The 21,946-nt window shown below is 35.4% G+C and overlaps 1 protein-coding gene across 3 annotated transcripts in view; it reads left to right on the top strand.

Annotated features, from left to right (window-relative positions):
* Positions 1-21,946, top strand: part of LOC105519893 (putative uncharacterized protein encoded by LINC00478) — a 426,129-nt gene that overhangs the window by 322,000 nt on the left and 82,183 nt on the right. For 2 of the 3 annotated variants that reach the window (XR_001003033.1, XR_001003035.1), the window contains one exon: positions 19,362-19,422. The exons of the other annotated variant lie outside the window; for it this stretch is intronic. The gene's annotated coding sequence lies outside the window, so the exon portion shown is untranslated. The remainder of the gene's footprint in view (positions 1-19,361; positions 19,423-21,946) is intronic. 3 annotated transcript variants of the gene reach the window in all.

Raw genomic sequence — 21,946 nt, 5'->3', positions numbered from 1 at the left:
AAGGAGATGGGTCACTGTGTTCAATCAAAGTGCAAAATCAAAGCCTATAATCATGACACCTAGAAAACTAAATTTACCTAGAAAGCTACAATTATGATAATGTTTTCTGTTTTGTAACTCCAAAAGTGCAATGCTTTCTAAATATAGATAATATAGATATTTAGATACATATATTTAGATAAAATAATATGTAATATATTTAAAAACATATTTTTATTTTAAAAAATTATTTTAAATAGTCTGATTAAGTTAATTTCTAGATATTTCTTTGTTTAATTTCTACATATATAATTTTATATGTGGCATTTGTAAATGGAATTTTTTTATTTCATTTTTAGATTGTTTACTGTTGGTATATAGAAATGCTACTGGGTTTTATGTGTTGATTTTGTATCCTGCAACTTTACTGAATCAGTTTATGTACAAATCACATACGTTCTTCTTTTTCTTTTTAGTTGCACAGGTATTTTGTAAAGTAAAGAAGTTATTCATTCATGAACATAATATGAAAAAAATTATCCTTGCATTACTCTAAAAATGAAAGTTATATATAAACAAAAATCAATGTTTTCACCCATATTAGTATGGTAATCTAGAAAAGTTTATATGCAGAACATGGACAGTAAACTCCTTCTATAGCCCATGAGATGATTGCAAGTATAAATCTTATAAGATTTCCATTTGGTTCTCCTGGAGATAAGGGAGGCTTAAAAACTGATGTACTCAGTCCAATGGCCATTAATATGGGAATAATCTGGAATATTCCATTGTGGATCTGGAACAAATTTAACGTAATTGACTACAGAAGGCAGTGTATGAATAATCCATGTGTTTTGCTAATTCTGCCTGCTCTTGGTTCAATGACATGCTTTTTAAGGAGAATCTGTCATTATGCATGCAGAAGTCATTCAGGCCTGGGGGATATCACTACTCCAGCATAACCTCAAGTTAGTGGGGAGATTAAAGTCTGAAGTCAAAATTATTTCATCTGAAGTCAAAATCACTATAAAATTGAAAGTACATACTTGAGGGTAAAGTGAGGTCATAGAATGACTTTTCAAAAGCAGAATATACTATCTATAACTGAGAACAGACAGAGGAGGAGTGCCTAGTGAGCTGTAGTAAACAGAAAACTGAGGTGCAGCTCCTTTTGTGCACTCAGACACCATACTGGGTTGTAGGCTGGACTTACTCTACCTTTCTAGGACGGCATTAATTAATTAGTATTCATTTTTCATTCTTACAACACCCCACATTACACCTAGATATTGCTTGAGCATATTCATTTGACAGTGGAGAAACATACTTATCAAATAATCTAGTTGCAATAAGGGAATAATGAACAGGTCTTTTCAGTTCTGGGAGTCATGACCTTCCCAGCAGTACTCCCAATTAATCATTCAAATATGGGATTGGCTCTTCACTGGGGAGCTCTGGGGAGCTCTGGCTCAAGCTTCACTTCTTTCCAAAGGCTTTTCCACTTACTCGAGGTGAGGCAATTGATGAAGTCATATGTACATTTGATATTAAATCAAGAAAGCCCTGATGATGCCTCCCATTAAATAGAAAGAAATGTCTTGCATATTTATGACTTTGTTATTTAACTCTGAATAAAACTTTTCATTTTGCTAAATGGTTGTTCTTACAGCCCATTCTGTCCTTTAAATCTGAAATTAGTTAATACATAAAGCATAACTTCCAAATGGTCAAGCAAGATGCCAGACTTCCAAGACTGCTGCACTTAACATGTAAACCTCACTTGGTGTGTAAAACAGAAAATGAAATATTGTGAATGGTTACCATAAATGTCTTCTTAAATGAAGTCCGATTAATAAGACAACTAAGAGTTTCACTGGTCTGCAACATCTTTGACTACTCAAATTTATTTATTTTAAACTTGACATGATTTATCTTTTTTAACTCTTAATATAGCACTAGAACCTCTTTAAAATTTCATGAAAAGAAAGGATTTATGACATATATTTAAAATGTATTGGCTAAATTTTTTTAAATTTCAAATCAATTTATTTCAGGCCATTGCAATCTGGTTTATATGGTCCCAGAGAGAGGATCGTGGTACCCCAAATTCTTAAACCAGCCAAAACCCACTGAATCTGCAAAATGAAGATTGAATGAAGATTTGAAGGCCAAATCTCTAGATCTGAGAAGACTCAAATATACAAAAGCAACAAAAGAGGCATTATACAAAATTACTTAGAAAAGGCCCTTATATTAGACATTACTTATTATTTAGTTTCTCTGTTTTGGAAAATCAAAAATTAAATGTACAATTTTGTAGTTATTACAAAAGTAAGGGTTAAAACCTTAAACTACTTAAAACACCAGTTTTACCACACACTTAAACACAGAACTCTTTTCCCTAATGCATGAGGGGTGGCATTACACTAGCAAAGATAACCGTACTTTATGAGCTTCAGACTTGTGTCAGTTGATTAGGGAAACTATTTTTAGAGTTATCAATTGAATCAATTCACATAAATTGCTTGGCACAATATCTGTACTTTAGAGGTGCTTTAAAATATTATTATTTTTCTATTTGTGTTTATTAACTAAAATGTTTTAACTATAACTTTTAAGTGTGTTAATACATATTGACTCATGTCAGTAATGATAAAACCTCATTTCACTTTTTGGTTGGTATTTTAAGAACTTATGTTTATTTAAAATTCCTCCTTCCATTATGCAACCATCAAAAGGAATGAGATCATGTCCTTTGCAGGGACATGGATGAAGCCATTATCCTCAGCAAACTAATGCAGGAACAGAAAACCAAACACTGCATATTCTCACTTATAAGTGGGAGCTGAACAGTGAGAACACATGGACACAGGGAGGGGAATAAAATACAGTGGGGCTTGTCGTGGGTGGCCTGCAAGGGAGAACATCAGTATAAAGAGCTAATGCACGTGGGGCTTAATACCTAGGTGATGGGTTGACAGGTGCAGCAAACCACCATGGCACACATTTACCTGTGTAACAAACCTGCATGTCCTGCACATGTATCCCAGAACTTGAGACAAAATAAAATAAAATTTCTCATTTCAATTAAATTATTTTCATCATTTCCCATTTGATACAAAAATAATGGTCATGAGTTCTTAATGAATCTTGAGGTTTAATTGACCATAAGGGTAAAAATAATGCAGTTTAGTTTTCTACATTAATTATTTGGAGTCATTTAATTTAAAAAAAAAGGCCTTGTTGTCTGTACATTCTAATTTTCTGAAGAACTTCCAGACAATATTGTCTGAGGACTTTGGAATATTCTTCATTTATGTTACTTAAAAAAGCCTTGTAAAATGTCTTTGATTAAACATAATCGTGGAAAAGTTTATTTTTAATGAAACTGAGAATCCCATTAGAAGTCTATCATTTTATTCACATGACCCCAATGGACTTCAAAATATATATGACCTCGAAATATACATTATTACCTACCATCGTTACCTGCATTTAGGCCTTGCTTTTAAATTTCTCTTTGTGATTGACATGGTTTTCTTTCTTTCTGACTTAAATTAATTTTAATATCCTTATTATTGTCATCAACTACTTTATCCTCCTGCTTTTCATGCCATCTCTGCCCCTCCATCCATCACTATCAAGTCTATCAAGTGCCACCTACAACCACAACACACCACACCACACCACACCACACCACATTGTTTCTTATAGGCTTTTTTTTTTTTTCTCTGTTGCCCAGGCTGGAGTGCAGTGGCACCATCTTGGGTCGCTTCAACCTCCGCCTCCTGGATTCAAGCGATTCTCCCGCCTCCACCTCCTGAGTACCTGGAATTACAGGTGCCCACCACTTTGCTCAGCTAATTTTTGTATTTTTAGTAGAGACAAGGTTTCACCATGCTGGCCAGGCTGGTCTCGAACTCCCAACCTCAAGTGATCTGACTGCCTCAGCCTCCCAAAGTGCTGGGATTACAGGTGTGAGCCATTATGCCCTGCTTCTTATAGCTTTTTTTATTAATCTATTTTTTCCCAACTTCTTGGTCTAAATAAATCTGAATTTTTCAACTAGTTTGCCTCATGTAATTTTCTCCTCTCTTGATTCTCAAGGCATGAATCATCAAAGAGGTCTTGTCAAAAGGAAGCATTTTTTTTTTACTAAAATTATGAAGAAATTGAAGCAAATGTGGTTTCAAAGACCTAACTTTATCCAATTTTCGACTTTATTCCAAGTTCTGCATTTTCACAGTAAAACTTCTGTTTTATCTTTTAACAACATGATAAAGAAAAACACAGATGGAGGAACATGGAGGGGGAATTCCTAAATGGGAGCAGTTAGCAGCTATGGAAATGTAGATATTCACGAAGAAAAGAAAAAGTAAGCAAAACTGAAATGTGAGGCCATAGAAGAGTCAAAAAAATGGCAATTTATCTCAGCTTTCCACAAACTACAACCCATGGGCCAAACTCATGGTCTGTTTTTGTACAATCTACACCTTAAGAATGGTTTTTACAATAACACATGTTAGAAAAATGTTTAGAAAGTCATACTTTATGATGTGAAAATTGATAAAATGTTGTTGTCCATAAATAAAGTTTTATTGGAACACCATCACACATTCATTTATGTATTTTCTATGACAGTTTTTATCCTATAAGAGCAGAATTAAGCAGTTGGGACAGAGACCGTATGACTTGCAGCATGTAAAACGCGTATTATCTAGCCCTTTATAGAAAAGTTTGCTGTCTCCAGATTTAGAACATTGCCCTAAGTTAATTTTCTCAGCTGATTAAATCATTGTTTATTGAGTATCAACTCTGGAATTTCAAGTTCAAATAAACCAAGGAGTACCTTCAGATTTTTCCATTAGAGTTTTTCTTTACAGTAACACAAGGTGGGTGCAAATAACCAGTAAGAGCAGTTACCTTCGTGTATTTGTCATTTTACAAAAAATAAACTCTTCATTTTGGGATAACTGTAGACTTACGCAGCTGTAAGAAATAAAACAGGGTTAGATTACTCTTTATCCAGTTTCTCCAGTGCTAAAATCTTGAAAAGTGTAGTACAGTTGGAAAACAATGAAACAGTTGTACGAAACAGTACAACTGAAAACAGTATTACAGCCCAGATGTTAACATTGATATAGTCAAGATACAGAATGTTTCCATTACTATTGGAATCCCTTGTGTTGCCCTTCTACAGGTACACCTACTTCCCTCTCAGTCCCATCTCTACCTTCACTCCTTAACCACTTACCTGTTTTCCATTTCCATAACTTTAATATTTCAAGAGTACGGAAATGTAATCACAGAATGTGATCTTTGGGGATTGGCCTTTTTCACTCAGCATAATTCTCTTGAAATCAACCACATTACTGAGTTTACCAATAGTTTGCTTCTTATTGAGTAGTATTCCAGGGTATGGATACACTACATTTTAACCGCTCCTCCCCTGAAGTACATCAGGGTGGTTTCCAGTTTTGGGCTATTGTGAATAAATCTTCATGTATGGATTTTTCATGTAAATAGAAATTTTTATTTTGGGGGCATAAATTCCCATGAGTCAACTTGCGGGACCATATGTTAAGTCCAGCAATTTGACTTCTGTTAAGTGTTTGGTTAGTTTTTAAAATAATTTGGCAAACAATCCCCAGAGCAGCTGTATTTTTTTACACTTCTGTTAGCAATATATGAATGATCCAATATACTCACCTACATTTAGTGTTGCCACTACTGTTTTATGTTAGACCTTCTAACCGATATGTGGTGATATCTCACTGTGGTTTTAATTTGCATTTCCCTAATGTGCTTGTTTGCCATCCATATAGCCTCTTGAGTAGAATGTCTCTTACACATTTTGCCCATTTACCATTTAGACTGTTTGATTTTTTGACTGTTGAGTTGTGAAAAGTCTTTATATTTTCTAGATACTGGTCCTGTTTCAGATATATGGTTTGAAAATATATTCTTCCAATCTGTGGCTTGTCTTTCCATTCTCTTAATGGAATTGTTGGGGAGAAAGTATAATTTCTCCTCAGCGCTCATAAATTCATAGTTCAAACAAACTTCAGTAGCAAAAGACAGATTAACAAGGGAAAAACAATCAAGTTTATTACATGCACAGTGCATATCACTCAGAAGAAACTTCAATGAAAGGTAACGCAAGGGAATGGCTTAGAACTCTGGTTTATATAGAATCTTCGACAAACAACAATATATTTTAGAGAAGTGACCTGACAAAGAAAAGCAGGTTTAGGCTTCCAGAGGCAGGGAGCTATGGGAAGTTAAATATATGGAAAAAAACTAATGGAGTAAGGCCATTATAATGGAGTAAGCCATCTCTGAGCTGACGAGTTGTCTCCAGAAAGAATTTATACCTTCTCCTTACGTGGAAAGCGGGGAGGATAGACAGAGCTCCTCCTTTGTTGGCTGTTTCATGATTGCCTTTAGTTCAACAATATTTGTGTCACAGAGGCACGATTTGGGGTGACATCTTCTGGTTTCATTTGGAATATTTTATGAAGCAAAAGTGTTTAATTTTGATGAACCACCTTATCAATTTTTCTTTATGTAGAGTGATTTTGTTATGAATCCCAGTAACTCTTTGCCTAGTTCCAGGTCCCAAAGATCTTGTTTTGTTACTTTCTAAAAGTTTTATAGTTTTATGTTTTATATTTAGGCCTGTGATCCATTTTGAGTTAATTAGTATATAAGATGTGATATGTAAATCAAAATTCTCCCTCTTTTCCCCTTCACTCCCTCCTTCCTTTTCTCTCTCTCTCTCTCTCTCTCTTCCCCTCTCTCTATCTCTTCCTCTTTCTCTTTCTCTCTCTCTCTCTCTCTCTCTCTCTCTCTCTCCCCCTCCTGTGGGTGTCCAACTGCTGTGGCACCATTTGCTGAAAAGACTATCTTTTTTCTATTGAATTGGTTTTGGGTCGGCCATAGCTGTAATCCCAGCACGCTGGGAGGCCGAAGTGGTCAGATCATTTGAGGCCAGGAGTTCAAGACCAGCCAGGCCAACATGGCAAAACCGCATCTCTACTAAAAATACAAAAAGCTAGCCAGGCATGGTGGCACGTACCTGTAATCCCAGCTACTCAGGAGGTTGAGGCAGGAGAATAGCTTGAGCCTGGGAAGTGGAGGTTGCAGTGAGCCAAGATCATGCCACTGCACTCCAGCCTGGGTTGACAGAGCAAGACTCCATATAAAAAAAAAAATAGTTTTGTACCTTTGTCAAAAATCAATTGTTAGTTGGACATGTATATATGAGTCTCTTTCTAGATTCCCTGTTCTGTTCCATTGATTGATGTGTCATCTCTCTGCCAATACTGTCACACAGTCTTGATTAGAGTCACAGAGTAACCTACTACTATTTTTATTATTACTAATTTATTTTACATATATTATTAGGTCTAACATTAGTATATTATACTAGTTAAAAATCTATCTTTACATCAAATGGACTAATTCCTGCTGCTACGTATTTTTTTCCCAAAATTGTTTCAGTTATTCTAGTTCCATTACATTTCCAAATACATTTAGAATACTTTTATCTATATCTATAATAAATCTTGCTGGGGTTTTAGTCAGAATTGAATTAAACTTGTATATCAATTTGGAGAGAACTAACAACTTCATTGAGACTTGCAATCCATGAACATAACAGTATCTCTCTCCAGATCTCTTAGGATTCTTATCAGCATTTTGCAGTTTTCATCACACAAGTCCTGTACATGTTCTTTTATCTATACCTAACCAGTTCATTTTTTTAGCAATTCTAGATAGTATTGTATTTTTACCTTCTTGCCTTATTGCTGATCTTAGGGAGAAAGCATTTAGTTTTTTACCATTAAGTATAATGTTAGTTAGAGGAATTTTTGTAAAAGATCTTTATCGAGTTAAGAAAGTTCACCTCTGTTCCTAGTTGTCAGAGAATTTTTAGTCATGAATGGGTGCTGAATTTTGTCAAATGCTTTTTTTTTTAATTTTTGCTTTGATTGATATTATCATGTGATTTTTCTTTTTGAACCTGTTGGTGCGGTGAATTGTATTGATTGATATTTGAATATTAAACCGGCTTTGCATCCCTATAATATACTTCACCAGGTCACTGTGTATTAGGTTGGTGCAAAAGTACTTGCCATTTTGGACCATGAATTTTGAATCATTATAACTAGGCTCAAACACATCTATATTAATCAAAATAAGAACTATTACAATCAACACAACTTTGCCAACAAGAAATAAGTTTGTTTATTTCTGTAGCATAAAAATCTATGCTTTGAATTCAAGGAATTTTTGGAAAGCATTTTTCTGCATCCTGCTGGTTGTGGCAGCGTTCTCCCTGCAAAAAGTTGTTGAGATGCTTGAAGAAGCGGTGGTCGGTTGGTGAGAAGTCAGGGGAATATGGTGGATGAAGCAAAACTTCATAGCCCAAGTAGTTCAACTTTGGAGACGTTGGTTGTGCAACATGCAGTCAGGCATTATTGTGGAGAGTAATTGGGCCCTTTCTGTTAACCGATGCCGGCTGCAGGTATTACAGTTTTTGGGGCATCCCCTCGATTTGCTGAGCATACTTCTCAGATGTAATGGTTTCACCAGGATTCAGAAACCTGTAGTGGATCAGACCGGCAGCAGACCACTGAACAGCAACCATGACCTATTTTTGGGTGCGGGTTTGGTTTGGGGAATTGCTTTGGTGCTTCTTCTCGGTCCAGCCACTGAGCTGGTCATCACAGGTTGTCGTATAAAATCCACTTTTCGTCCCACATCACAATCCAATCGAGAAATGGTTCATTGATGCTGTGTAATATAAGTGACAACAAACCAAAACGATGATTTCTTTGATTTTTTCACCCAGCTCAAGAGACACCCACTTACTGAGCTTTTCACCTTTCCAGTTTGCTTCAAATGCCGAAAGACCATAGAATGGTCGATGTCAAGTTCTTTGGCAACTTCTCTTGTAGTTGTACGAGGATCAGCTTCTCAGTTGGTCATTGTTAATTCCCAATGGCCAGCCAATATGCTCCTCATCTTCAAGGCTCTTGCAAAACCTCTTGAACCACCACTGTACTGTAGGTTCATCAGCAGTTCCTGGGCCAAATGCGTTGTTGTTGTCGACGTATTACCCATTTTGAACTCAAATAAGAAAATCGCTTGAATTTGCTTGTTGGTTAACATTATTTCCATGGTCTAAAATAAATGTAAAATAAATAGCAAGTAATAAGTCATTAGCAAAAACCACAAAGTGAGAAATGCCCATTAAAATGATGTATAACATAACCACATTTATTTAAGAATGTATTTCTGTTTTTTTCTTTCTTTCTTTCTTTCTTTTTTTGAAACAGAGTCTTGCTCTATTACCCAGGCCGGAGTGCAGTAGCATTATCTCAGCTCACTGCAAGCTCTGCCTCCTGGGTTCATGCCATTCTCCTGCCTCAGCCTCCTGAGTAGCTAGAACTACAGGCGCCCACCACCACGCCTGGCTAATTTTTTGTAATTTTTTTTTTTTTTTTTTAGTAGAGACGGGGTTTTACCATGTTGGCCAGGATGGTCTCGATCTCCTGACCTCGTGATCTGCCCGCCTCAGCCTCCCAAAGTGCTGGGATTACAGGCTTGAGCCACTGCACCCGACAAAGAATATATTTCAATACAAATGGCAAATTCCAACAATGCACTCACCTAACATAATTCATTTTTATATATTGATGAATTTTATTTGCTAATATTTTGTTAAGAAATTTTGTGTCCATATTCACGAGAGACATTGGTCTATAGATTCCACCTCCTACACTGTCTTGTCTGATTTAAGTATCAGGATAATGTCAACTTCATAAAATAAACTGAGAAATGTTCCCTCCTCCTCTATTTTCTCAAAAAATTTGTGTAGAATTGGTGTTAAAACTTTCAATAATGGACAGACAAAAATTAGCCTGGCATGGTGGCAGACACCTGTAATCCCGGCTACTAGGCAGGCTGAGGCTGGAGTATCACTTGAACCCCGGGATGGAGGTTGCAGTGAGCCAAAATCACGCCATTGCACTCCAGCCTGGACAACAAGAGCAAAACTCCACCTAAAAAAAAAAAAAAAAACCTTTCATTATTTGTTACAATTATCCAGTTAAATTATCTGGGCCTGGAGATTTCTTTTTGAGAGAGTTGTTAAACTACATATTCAATCTCTCTTTCTTTTTTAAAAATAGAGACAGGATCTTGCTTTGTCACCCACGCTGGAGTGAAGTGGTATGGTCATAGCCCACTGCAGCCTCAAACTCTGGGGCCCAAGCCATCCTCCCACCTCAGCCTCCTAATTAGGTAGGATTACAGGTGTGCATCATCACAACTAGCTAATTTTTAAATTTTTTTGTAGAGATCGTGTCTCACTATGTTGCCCAGCCTGGTCTCAAACTCCTGGCCTGAAGTGATCCTCCTGCCTTAGCCTCCCAAAGCCCTGGGATCACAGACATGAGCCACCATGCCTGGCCTTCAGTTTTCTTAACAGTTATAGGACTCATTTCAGGGCTCATTATAGGGATCAATCAAGTGATCTAATTCATATTGAGTGAGTTGTGGTAATATGTGTTTTTAAAGAATTGGCTCATTTCATCTAAGATATCCAATTTATGTGTTTAGTGTAGTTTGCAGTGTTCCCTTATTATCTTTTGCTGTGTGTAGTGCTATCCCCTGTTCCATTTCTGATATTGATAATTGATATATTCTTCTTTCATTTCTCAGTCTTGCTGAGGGGATGACAATTTTATTAATCTTTTCAAATACACATTTTTTTGTTGATTTTTCCCTGTTCTTCTGTTTTCTTTTTTGTGTACTTGTGCTTTTATTTTCTTTCTCTTCTGTTTTAGGTTGATTTTGCTCTTCTTTCTCTTGCTTTTTGACATTAGACCTTTGAGTATAGTTTTGAGGCCTTTCCTCTTTTCTAGCTGATGCATTTATTGCTATGACTTTCACTATAAGCACTACTGTAGCTGTGTCCCACACATTTTCATATGTTGTAATTTCATTTTCATATGTTGTATTTTCATTTTCATTCACTCCAATTTATTTTTCTTTCACTTGAGACTTCCTCTTTGACTCCTTAATTATTTAGGAGAATGTTAATTAGTTTCCAAGTGTTTGGAGATTTTCCTGTTATCTTTCTGTTATTGATTACTATTTTGATCATATTGTGGTCCAAAAACACCTTCTGTATGATTTCAGTTATCTTTAATTTGTTGAGATGTGCTTTACGTGCTATAAAATGTGACCTATCTTGGAATATGTTTGTGGGCACTTGAAAATGTGGATTCTTCTGTGGTTGGGTGGTATGGTTAATAAATATCAACTAGATTCTGTTGATGAATGATTTGTTGGATTCTGTATTCTTGATAATTGTCTGTTTAATTGTTCTGTCCTTTATTGGAAGATGTGTGTCAAAGTATATGATTTTAAATGTGAACTTGTCGGCCGGGCACGGTGGCTCATGCCTGTAATCCCAGCACTTTGGGAGGCCAAGGCGGGGGGGATCATGAGGTCAGGAGTTTGAGACAAGCCTGACCAACATGGTGAAACCCCGTCTCTACCAAAAATACAAAAATTAACCAGGTGTGATGATGTGCACCTGTAATCCCAGCTACTCAGGAGGCTGAGGCAGGAGTATTGCTTGAACCTAGGAAGTGGAGGTTGCAGTGAGCCAAGATTGCACTACTGCGCTCCAGCCTGGGTGACAGTGAGACTCCATCTCAGAAAAATAAAAATAAAAATAAAAATAAATAAATGTGAACTTGTTGGTTTCTCTTTTCTGTTTCATACTCTACATATTCTGCAGCTTTGTTTTGGTGCATACACATTCAAAGATGCTGTGTCTTCTTGTTGGATTGTTTCTTTTATCATTGTGTAATGTCTACCTTTGTCTCTGGTAATTTTCTGTCGTTGGAAGTCTATTTTATTTGATATTATTAAAGACACTCCTGTTTTCTTTTCTAATGTTTAACTAATATACTTACTTTAATCATTTTACTTTCAACCTGTTTATATTGTTATATTTAAATTTTCATTGTAGACAGCAAATAATTGGGCCATGGGTTTTAAATCCACTATGCAAATCTCTCCCATTTCATTGGTATATTCAAACCATTCACATTTATTTCAATAATTTATTTATCTGACTTAAGCCTGCCACTTAAATATTTCTTTTCTGTTTGTTCTTTCTGTTTTTTATTTCTCTGAGTTTTTTTCTCCTGCCTTTTTGTGGGTTACTTGAACAAATTTTAACATTTTTAGAATTTTGATATATCTAGAGGTTTTTTTACTAAATTTCGTTATGTAATTTTTTAGTGGTTGCTTTATGTATTATGTTACATATACATAACTTATCACAGTCTACTGGTATCCTCATTTTACCATTCAAAGCAGTTAAAAAATCTTACCTACTTTTGTACCTTCACTCTTATAATAGAATTGTCTTAGATATTTCCTCCACGTGCATTTAGAAATATACCAGTGTTCTATTTCTGTTTCCATAATCAAACATAATTTGGAAAACTCCAGAAAAGGAAAGTCTATTCTATTTATCCATATTTGTATGTACTAAATTCTTTCTTCCTTTCTAAACTTCCAAGATTCCCTCTTCTGTCTTTTCCATTCTGTTTAGACAACTTCCTTAGCCATTCTGTGAGGTTAGGCCTGCTAGTTGAAAATTATTCTAGTTTTCTTTATCTAACAGTGTTTTCCTTTCCCCTTCATTTCTAAAGGATATTTTCTATGGATATCAAACTCTGGGTTGATAGTTCTTTTCTTTCAGCTAGTGAAACGGTCATGTTCTTTCCTTTTGGTCTTTATGGTTTCTGATGGAAAACACACTGTCTGAATCATTTTTCCTCTATAGGTAAGACTGTGGTTTTTTTTCCTGCTCTTTTCAAGATTTTTTTATTTGTTTGTAAGTTTGACCATGATATGCTTTGGTATAAATTTCTTTGTTTTTTTTTCTGTTTGTGGTTTGTTCAGCTTCTTGAATCTGTGTCCTTTTTGCTATATTTTGGAAGTTTCCAGCCACTACAGCCACTCTTTCTTTGAGGATATTTTAAGCATTGCCCTTTTTCTCCTCTCTTTCTGGGATTCTAGTGACACAGATACAAATGTTTTATTTTTTGTTATAGTTTCACAGTTGCCTAAGTCTTTGTTTTTTAGTTTATTTCTGTTGTTCAGATTAAGTTATTTCTATTATTCTTCCTTCCAGTTCACTGATTCTTTCTTTTGCCTTCTCCACTCTGCTGTCAAGTACATCCTTTTAGTTTTTGATAATTTCAGTTGTTTTATTTTTCAGTTCTAAAATTTGTATCTGATTATTCTTTGTATCTTCTGTTTCTTTGTCAAAACTTTTACCTTTTGTATTTGTTTCAACCCTGTTTTTAATTGCCCCTTGGAGCATTTTCATGACAGCTGCTTTAAAATCTTTGTCAGATAATTCTAAAACATCTCCGTCATCTCAATATTCGCGTGTATGAATAGTCTTGTAAAAATTCAGTTTGAGATAACCTTTTTGCTTTGTGTGACAAATGATCTTCAGTTGAAACCTGGACATCTTAGGTATTATGTATGAGGCTCTGGTTCTTATTTAAACCTTGTGTTTTATCTGGCTTCTTCTTACACCACTCCAGCCGGGAAAAGGGGGCGTGCTGCCTTGTTACTGCCAGATATGGATAGAAGTAGCTCCTGCTCTTCAATGAACCTCTATTGGTTTCTGCTACCAAACTGACCTCCACTAATATCTTCCTGGCTAGGAAAAATGGAAAAATAGAGCAGTTTGTTGCTGCTTTTAATGTGGTCTTCACCAGTGCTTTAGAAGTTGAGGGATAGCAGGGTAGCCTTGTTACAGCTGGACAGTTTTGAATGTTCTCAATCTCCACCAAACCTCCTCTCATACTACCTCAGTGGAGAGGGAGATGGATACCTCATTATTGTTGGGTTTGGGGTGGAAGTCCAGACGGTCCATTTTAGTCAACATAGACACTGCATGTAGGGTAAGAGAGGAATCTTGCTAACCCCCGACAGGGATGAAACTTCTAGATTCCTGCTCAGACTTCTTTTACACTGCTCTGGGGGCTGGAAGGAGAGGGTGTTGGAAGATCCTGGCAAGGATCAGCGTCTGGGCTTGCCACTTTGCCTTTGCGGGTGTACATGGGGATGGGACCATAATTATTTTTGTGGTGTTCAAGTAGAGCAAAATGGTATTGCTTTCTGTCTTTCTAGGCTGCCCCTTTCTTGTTCCGTTGACTAGAGAGAACAGCCTTTTGTTGGAACTTTGTTTTTTTTGTCTGAACCCGTTGGCATTTCTGGGTTGCAGGCTTCTTCAGCTCCGAAGTTTTGATGTATAAGGTAAAAATTAAAAATCCATGTCATTCCTTGAGTCCTTCAGTCTCTAGCTAGTTTTTCATCTTCTCTCAGCTTTTCAGAGTCTCCTTCAATGTGTTTGATATGTAATGAGGAAGGATTTTAATTGTACCTAGCAGGGGAGTTAGAAAAAACTATGTCTACTCCATCTTTCTAGAAGTAGTGAAAGTCCCCCATTACTTTGTTTCTTTTTAAAAATTGTTTTTAACTGGGAAGGCAGCATACAATTTTCACATCAGGTTCTTTCAGAAAGTTCAGCAGAATTATACAAAACTAATCATGAATTTAGTGTTAAAAAGGAAACCTTCAGACAGAGAAAATATCTCTATCTGTAATTTATTTTTTAATATCTATTTTACTTCCACTTTCCAATTTCCATTGGTTTGTTTCTTGACAAGTTTGTCTCTTTTAGGACCTGCAACATCTCTGTTTAGTAGTGAGCTTTTCTCACTTAAAAGTACTTACTGAATGACTCCCACCTGGGAGTCACGTCAATTTCCTTCATTGATGTTCCCCTGTGCCTGTCAGAAGGCCTGGCACATACTAGGGCTTAATAAATAATCTGTGAATAAGTGAATGAGAACTGGGAATTTAAATTTTTATGTAAATGAATGCGTCATCTACTTTCTTGTTTTGCTGAAGCATGGGGCTTAAGTTCCAACCAAGCACTCTTTAAACATGTGCTTAGGACACTAGCAGATTTCTCCAGAATTTTGCAATCTAGAAAAAAAGCAATTTTAATTTCAGGCCCATATGTAAATTTTTAGTTTATGGTTTAGAATTGCATTATTTTGAATTACAAATGGGAAGAAAAACATGATGGTTCTCACGTGTGTGTGTGCGTGCACATTCACTCCTATCGTTACTAAAGTAAGTCACCTGAAGGACATGGCACAAAAACAACTGCAAACCATTTTTAGTTATGTTTCGTAGATGCCTGAATCTTTTTTCAGATTTTTTTCTATTAGACAAGTCGCAGTTTGATTATCTTTGAAAGTCATTGTTATGTATTGTGTAGTGTATGTGTTTATACATGGAAAAGGGGCAACATTAATCCATCATTTTGGGAAGGCACTGAATATAATGTTAAATTTTTTGCAAACGTAATCATACTTTAGATATTCTCCAATTATTGCAACATTTTTAAAAAACAAAGTTAAAGGACATGGTTCTTTTTAGGGCCACTCAGTATGCTGTTTCAGTACTAATAATGCTTGCTTTCCTGCTTGGGTTTAAATTCTGCTTAAGGAAATTGTGAAAAATTGAATTCACTCTACTTTGGTTAGAAAGTGTAGAAATGTTCGTACATGGGAACTTTCACTGCCTGCTAGAATGGAAATTCATTGGGGAGGGGGAACCATGTCGTTTTACTACCTAAGAGCTGTTGACACAGTCCCTGCATCTTTCAAAGGCATCTTTCATGCCACACGGGCAAACTGTAGCCAGCAAAGAAACAGAAAGAGCCCTTCTCACATATGTCAATCTCAAAAAACTTGCACAGCAGCTGTGCTAGGTACTGATGAGGATTACTATAGACCCAGTTGCAGGGTTTTATGTGGCTGAAGAGACAACTGGCTTTCTCAGGGGGGCACTTTGTTGGAGATTGCAGCTTAGTGCATCCCCACTGTTGCTAGAAGACGTGACCATGTAGTACAAAATCAGTGCCAGATAAAATCAGAAAGTAGCAAAAAGCAAGAAGAAAACTCAGAGTTTTTTTAAGTCTTAAAGTGAGAGACGAAAACAAATGTTCTGGGCTTGTTTCATTCACTTGTAAGGAAAAGGAGACAGATGAAGGGATGCCTTTAACTCAGAAAACTTGAAGGGCTTTCAGTCTTTTCATTTGAGAACCATTTGGGTGTGTTGAGAAAAAAAAGTTGCAGAGTAGGCATGTTCAGACCTTTATTTGCTACATTTGGTAGGAAAGATTTTTTTTTCCCCTCTTAACTACAAGAAGCCAGAGTTTTCTGTGCAAACGAAACAGGCGTTGCAAGAATCAGATTCACTTTGGACGACTCTTCACATTCCAAGTCATCATTGCGTTAGGCAGCACAATTCCATCTCTGGTTGATGGGCAGAAAAAGTGGGCAGCTTGCCAGGTAGACGTTTCCATGACTCCCAGCCCCCAAAGGTGATGCGTTTTTCAGCTAATTCAATGAAGAGTGGGCTGAACTTTGGGTCTAAACGAGACAATAGCTGCCTTCGCAGTATCAGCAGAATGGTTGATGGGAATGCACTCTACATTTGGCAGAGAATCATGTGACCTTACGACTGAGATTTTGTGATGGTGCCAACGGAGACTTGGAAAGCAGCAACCGTCCTGACTTTTTTCTTCTTTTCTAACATGGCTCAGAAAATGGTGGATCTTAATACTTGACTTTAGCCAGACTCAGCAAGCGACTGAGCTTTGAAGCACAACTTCGCCTTTATTCTGGGTTTTTGGCAGGCCACCAGGAGGCTGTCCCTTTCACGCCTGATAAATTCTGCTGCTTATCTCTAAATAGAAAAAAAAGAAAAGAAAATAATAATAGAATATTGAGGCATAACAAGTGAATTCCAAAATTGTATGTGCTTTTTGTTTTTTTTATTTTTTTGCCTTTTCTGACTGCTGATTTTATTTTTTATTTATTTATTATTATTATTATTATTTTAGGTTACTACCCTTTCTGCTTGTAGAAGAATCCAAGTAGTTGGGTCTTTTTTGTTTTTTTTTTTTTTTGGTTTAAAATGAACAGGCATTTGAACTGGGCAAACAGGACGACAGCAGCAGTGAGCGTGAGATCATTGCATTGCAGCAGTGTAGCAAACTGGCACCCTGCCTTTGCACCCCTTTGGTTCAGGAGACAAACGTGTGCAATCCTCATTTCTAAAGTCAGCACAGCCTGGAAGGATTCCTGGTCTCTCCCACCTTCTACCATTCTGCTGCCAGTGACGGCAAGGATTGGTGTAGCTTCTGCGCAGTGCTTTGTGCCTGGAATACCGAGAGGAAAGAAAAAGAAGACAAGCACCCTGGTCCTTTTCTAAGAAATTACAGGCGCCCTTGAAGAGAAAATCTGAGTGTGTCTTACTACATGCAAGAGTGCTGAAAAAAAAAAAAAAAAAAAAGAGACGTTCCTGCTCAAAAACAAAAACAAAAGCAAACAAACAAAAATCCAAACCAAAACAAACCAAAAAAAGCAAACATTGGCTGTCTAACTACAGAGACATCGGGCTTTGTAAAGCAGCTTTTTAAGGCAGCATAGCCAAATGAGCCTTCTTTATTTTTATTATTTCAAACAATATGGCATAATTAGCAATATATTGCACTTGGTGAAATCGCACCTTTCATATCAGGTATAACTTTTTTTGTTGTTTTTTCTTTTAAAGGCTACTGTTATATAAAAGGGTATCCTTGAACTTTCAATTCACTCTGATGTAACTCATACCCCACTTTACTCTTATTAACTTTTTCCTTTTCCTCTCTTGCTCTAATTTTGATTAGAATAGAAACTTAAGTATAGATGGAAAAATCTCTATGAAAAAGACAATACATGTTTTTATGTGCGGTATACACAGAAGTTTTGGAAAGGCATTAATATATCTATGCTTTTTGTGTCCAGTATTAGTTTTTGCTAAGAAAAGTGAATGTTTAGACCTAGTGGGTAAGAAAAGTAAATCTTTAATGTGACTTATAATTTGAAATGTGAAAGAAGAAACTTTTTAAACTAGTAGAAAAGGGTTATATTAGAATAGGCATTAAATTACTGATAAATAAGATTACTTTTGGGGAAGTTATATTCAGATTATTTACAGAGATTTCAGTAGAACAAAAATAGGAATGAAAAGAGCATGTTCTCATTCGCTAGGTAGAAAACAAGCTTCTTTCATAGTAACAAGGTCTTTTAAAATACATTTTAAAAGAAGTGCTTGTCCTAGAGCAGTTGCAAAACACATTGGAAATATCAAGTATATTAGTAGAAAAAGTACATACAAACTTGTTTTAAGTTCAGAGCAATGTATTGGCTCAGCAGATAACTGCATTGCATTGTAATTATTTTGTCTGTTTCTAGAAGTAAATTGCTAAGCAATTTAAGCATTTTATTAAAAAAACAATTTTACCTGGTTCACAGTGAAAGGATTAGCAGATGCATTCCAGCTATTTTAGTTTTGATAAAAAATGTTTCTAAACAAGTGTAAAAATAATTTTTAAAAGAGAATGCTTTTGAAAAATGTAGCATATGCCAATGAAAACTATAATTTGCATACTAATAATTGATGTTATAATATTTTGATAAAAATATACTTTGATAATCTGTGATGCTTCTAAAATCGTATTTTATTATATTAAAAATATGTAGGGCAAACAATGAGAAATATAGAACTGATTAATTCTGCCTTTGTGTTTGCTATTCTGTGAACAATTACAGGAAATTGCATAATCCCTATATACTGATAACATTCAAATAAAACGTTTTGTTGATTATTGTTCACTAATTATGTACAAAATAGCTCTCGTTCCTCCATGCTGTCTCAGCTAATGGTACACCAACTTTCACAGGCTTAATTAATATTGATAAACCTGTTTCCATGTTTCAAGATCCTTTAGTTTAAAAACATTATTTTAAATGTTATTTTTAGCAGTCATTAATCTCTACACTCTTAATTATCTTATTAAGCTCCGTGCCAAATCCAAATCTCTTTTCAGCTTTCACTTCATTGTGCAAAACCTAGTCTCGTCTTTAACAGCCATCGTCCTTTCGCTTTCAAAACTGTTACTGTGAAAACAACAGCAACCAAAATGAACGCATAAATGCGAACTATGAAACCACTTTATATGTCATATGAGTAGCCGGGGTGGGGCCCTGTGAGTCTTCCAAGCCTTTTAAAAAAAATTACTTTAAAAGGTTTTGCCCATTTTGATATCGAGTTTTCTTCTCGATCGTCTACCCTCATTCCCACTATCCACTCAGATGCTCCTCCTAGACAGCAGTTGTCTGACATTTCTCCTTTTGTGGTTGTTTTAGGGAAAAACTTAAAATGGATATGAAAAGTGAAGGAAGTGATCATAGGAGAAAACCATTTCAGGTAAAAATAAAAAACAAAGAGCAATTAATATGTAATATTTTTAAAGAAAAACAACATTATTTGACTGTGTTTTGTTATAAGAATTCATTTCATATTCTTTATGAGTCTAGCTGTTGAAATTTTATTGATGGTTTTCATTTGAAAATGTGTACTATGACCTGCCTTTGTGAAAAATTTCTTGTGGTCAATTGGACAGTTTGTGTCCCATTGAATATATGTCTGTGTATCCATATGCTTAAGATAGGTGCAATATGGTTTACTAGAAAGCTATTTAGGAAAAGAAAAAAATTATGTTTTCTTATTTGTTGTACCTTATAAAAGGAAGTGAAATCAGGAGGAGGGGAATAAGGTCATGTTTTTTCATCTTTTTTACATGACCTGATAAGACAATGAAACCAAACATGCTTTCTTATAGTTATCTTAAAACTAAACCCAATGCTGCCTCTTATTTCACATTTGCATTCATAAATATATGTTGAAATATTTTTACTACAACTGAATGTATGATTGTTGATTATTTACTATAGTTTTTAATAATTATGAGAACAATTTAAGAATAAATAATAGTTAAAATTATGTAGAACACATTATCTATATAAAGGCTATAAAACATTTATTTCAAAATATGCAAAATCACTAAGCAATTAGTATGTAGTATTATTTTACACAATAAAGATATAATTAGGAAATGCTAAATGATTATAGATGTGAAATGATTAATGATTGTACAACTTATCATTTTGTTGCAGTTGAGTTTAGAATCTTAAAAAATAGTGTATGTGGCTGGCTTTATGTTTACTCGTTTGTGTGTTTGCTTGTTGTCTAGTGGTTTAAAACATGTTTTAGTAATATTTTATTTTTGCCCAACCTGTTGACCAGATGAGAGTTATATGTAGCCATGTATTTTAAGTGTATCTTTTTTAAACAGTAAGTTTAAATATATTTTATTTAGGAAAGAAGATAGCCTATGTCATATAATACATCTGGAGTATTAGTGTGGAGTATTAGTAATCACGCCATTATCGTGCCATTTAGTCTAGTTTTATATTAACTCACTCAAATATTGTAAATTTTAGCACCAGTCCAACTATAGACACAGATGTATATATTTAAGGCTGATAATAACTTCCTCTATTCTCTACCTAGTGAACAAGATCTTACTTGTTTTATGAGAAAGTTATAATGTTACCAATTCCTTGAAACCACTAACTAGACTAGTTTTATAAAAATTAAAATAAGCACGGTCTAACTCATACACAATTAACTTAATAGTTAATTTGGTTTTAATTATAGGCTCATAATACTACATTCATGCCTCACAATTACATAATTCATACATGCATGTATGGATTCCTTTTTCTTTTAAAACTCATCATCAATTAGAAGAGTTTAATTCCAAAATATTTACTATTGAAACAAAAGCAGTTCATGAAAAATGTTTCAATAAACTACTTTTTAAATTCTCATGCATGTAAATTTGTATTTAGTTTTGAATATTTATGAAGGCCTTTAATGGAGAATATGCATCCTTAGAATTCAGCATTTAAAACATTGACACCAAAGGATCAATATTATTTTTGTCTCTTAATTGCATCAGATATTTACAACAAATTCTATATTAATAGGGAGCCCATGCAAGATGTTGCCCATTGGCGTAAACCCGTAGATCCGATCTTGTGGTGAAGTGGACCGCACAAGCTCGCTTCTATGGGTCTGTGTCAGTGTGGTAATCTGACAAAATGCTATACACAGTGCCGTTCAATAATAGTTCAGTAAAATCCTGTTAAACCCCAGTTGATTATATACTTTTGAAGTAATTATATTTTCCTTTGTTTTTCATGTTTATTTTAATCGTGTCTGTCTTACAAGGCAGGCTTCAATTCTCAACAACTTGGAAGTGTCTATAGCACACCCATTCAAGTTCGATTCCATGTACAGTAAATTGCATAAGAAAGTTGAACCTTTATAGCAGGGTTTGAACCAGGATCTGAATAGATTCTGTTCAGAAACTTGAGTGCATACAGTAGTGTTTAGTGTACCTCTTCAACTTCAGTAAGAAAAGTAAAGACTACCATTGGATTTCTATGATTTTATTGAGCCTATTTCTCCTGAAAAAATAAGGCTGAATGCAATTGACTTTTACTATTAATTGCTAGCAGAAGTATGGCAGGTGAAATGGTCAGAAGACATTTTACGTAACCTATGCTGGAAACCCAAGTGTTTAGGTTAGTCCTATGAGAAAGAGTTAAAGTTTACTGGTAAAATGTTAGAATATTATATCTATATGCTTGCCAAGCCCTTAGGTGTATGGCTGCCATATTTGGAGGAGCTGACTGAAGATATGATAAGGAGTTTGAAGCAACTTTGGAAGCTGTGTGCATCCGGGTTGAGGTAGTAGGTTGTATGGTTTAGAGTTACACCCTGGGAGTTAACTGTACAACCTTCTAGCTTTCCTTGGAGCACACTTGAGCCATCGAGGAATTCTTCATCACTTTAACCTGATCGAGCCACTTTCTGTGCAAGA

Source organism: Colobus angolensis, unplaced genomic scaffold (genome assembly GCF_000951035.1).
Source record: "Colobus angolensis palliatus isolate OR3802 unplaced genomic scaffold, Cang.pa_1.0 Scaffold360, whole genome shotgun sequence".
Taxonomy (NCBI): Eukaryota; Metazoa; Chordata; class Mammalia; order Primates; family Cercopithecidae; genus Colobus; species Colobus angolensis.
Note: the sequence above shows the minus strand (reverse complement) of the source record. Positions and strands in the feature narration are given on the sequence as shown.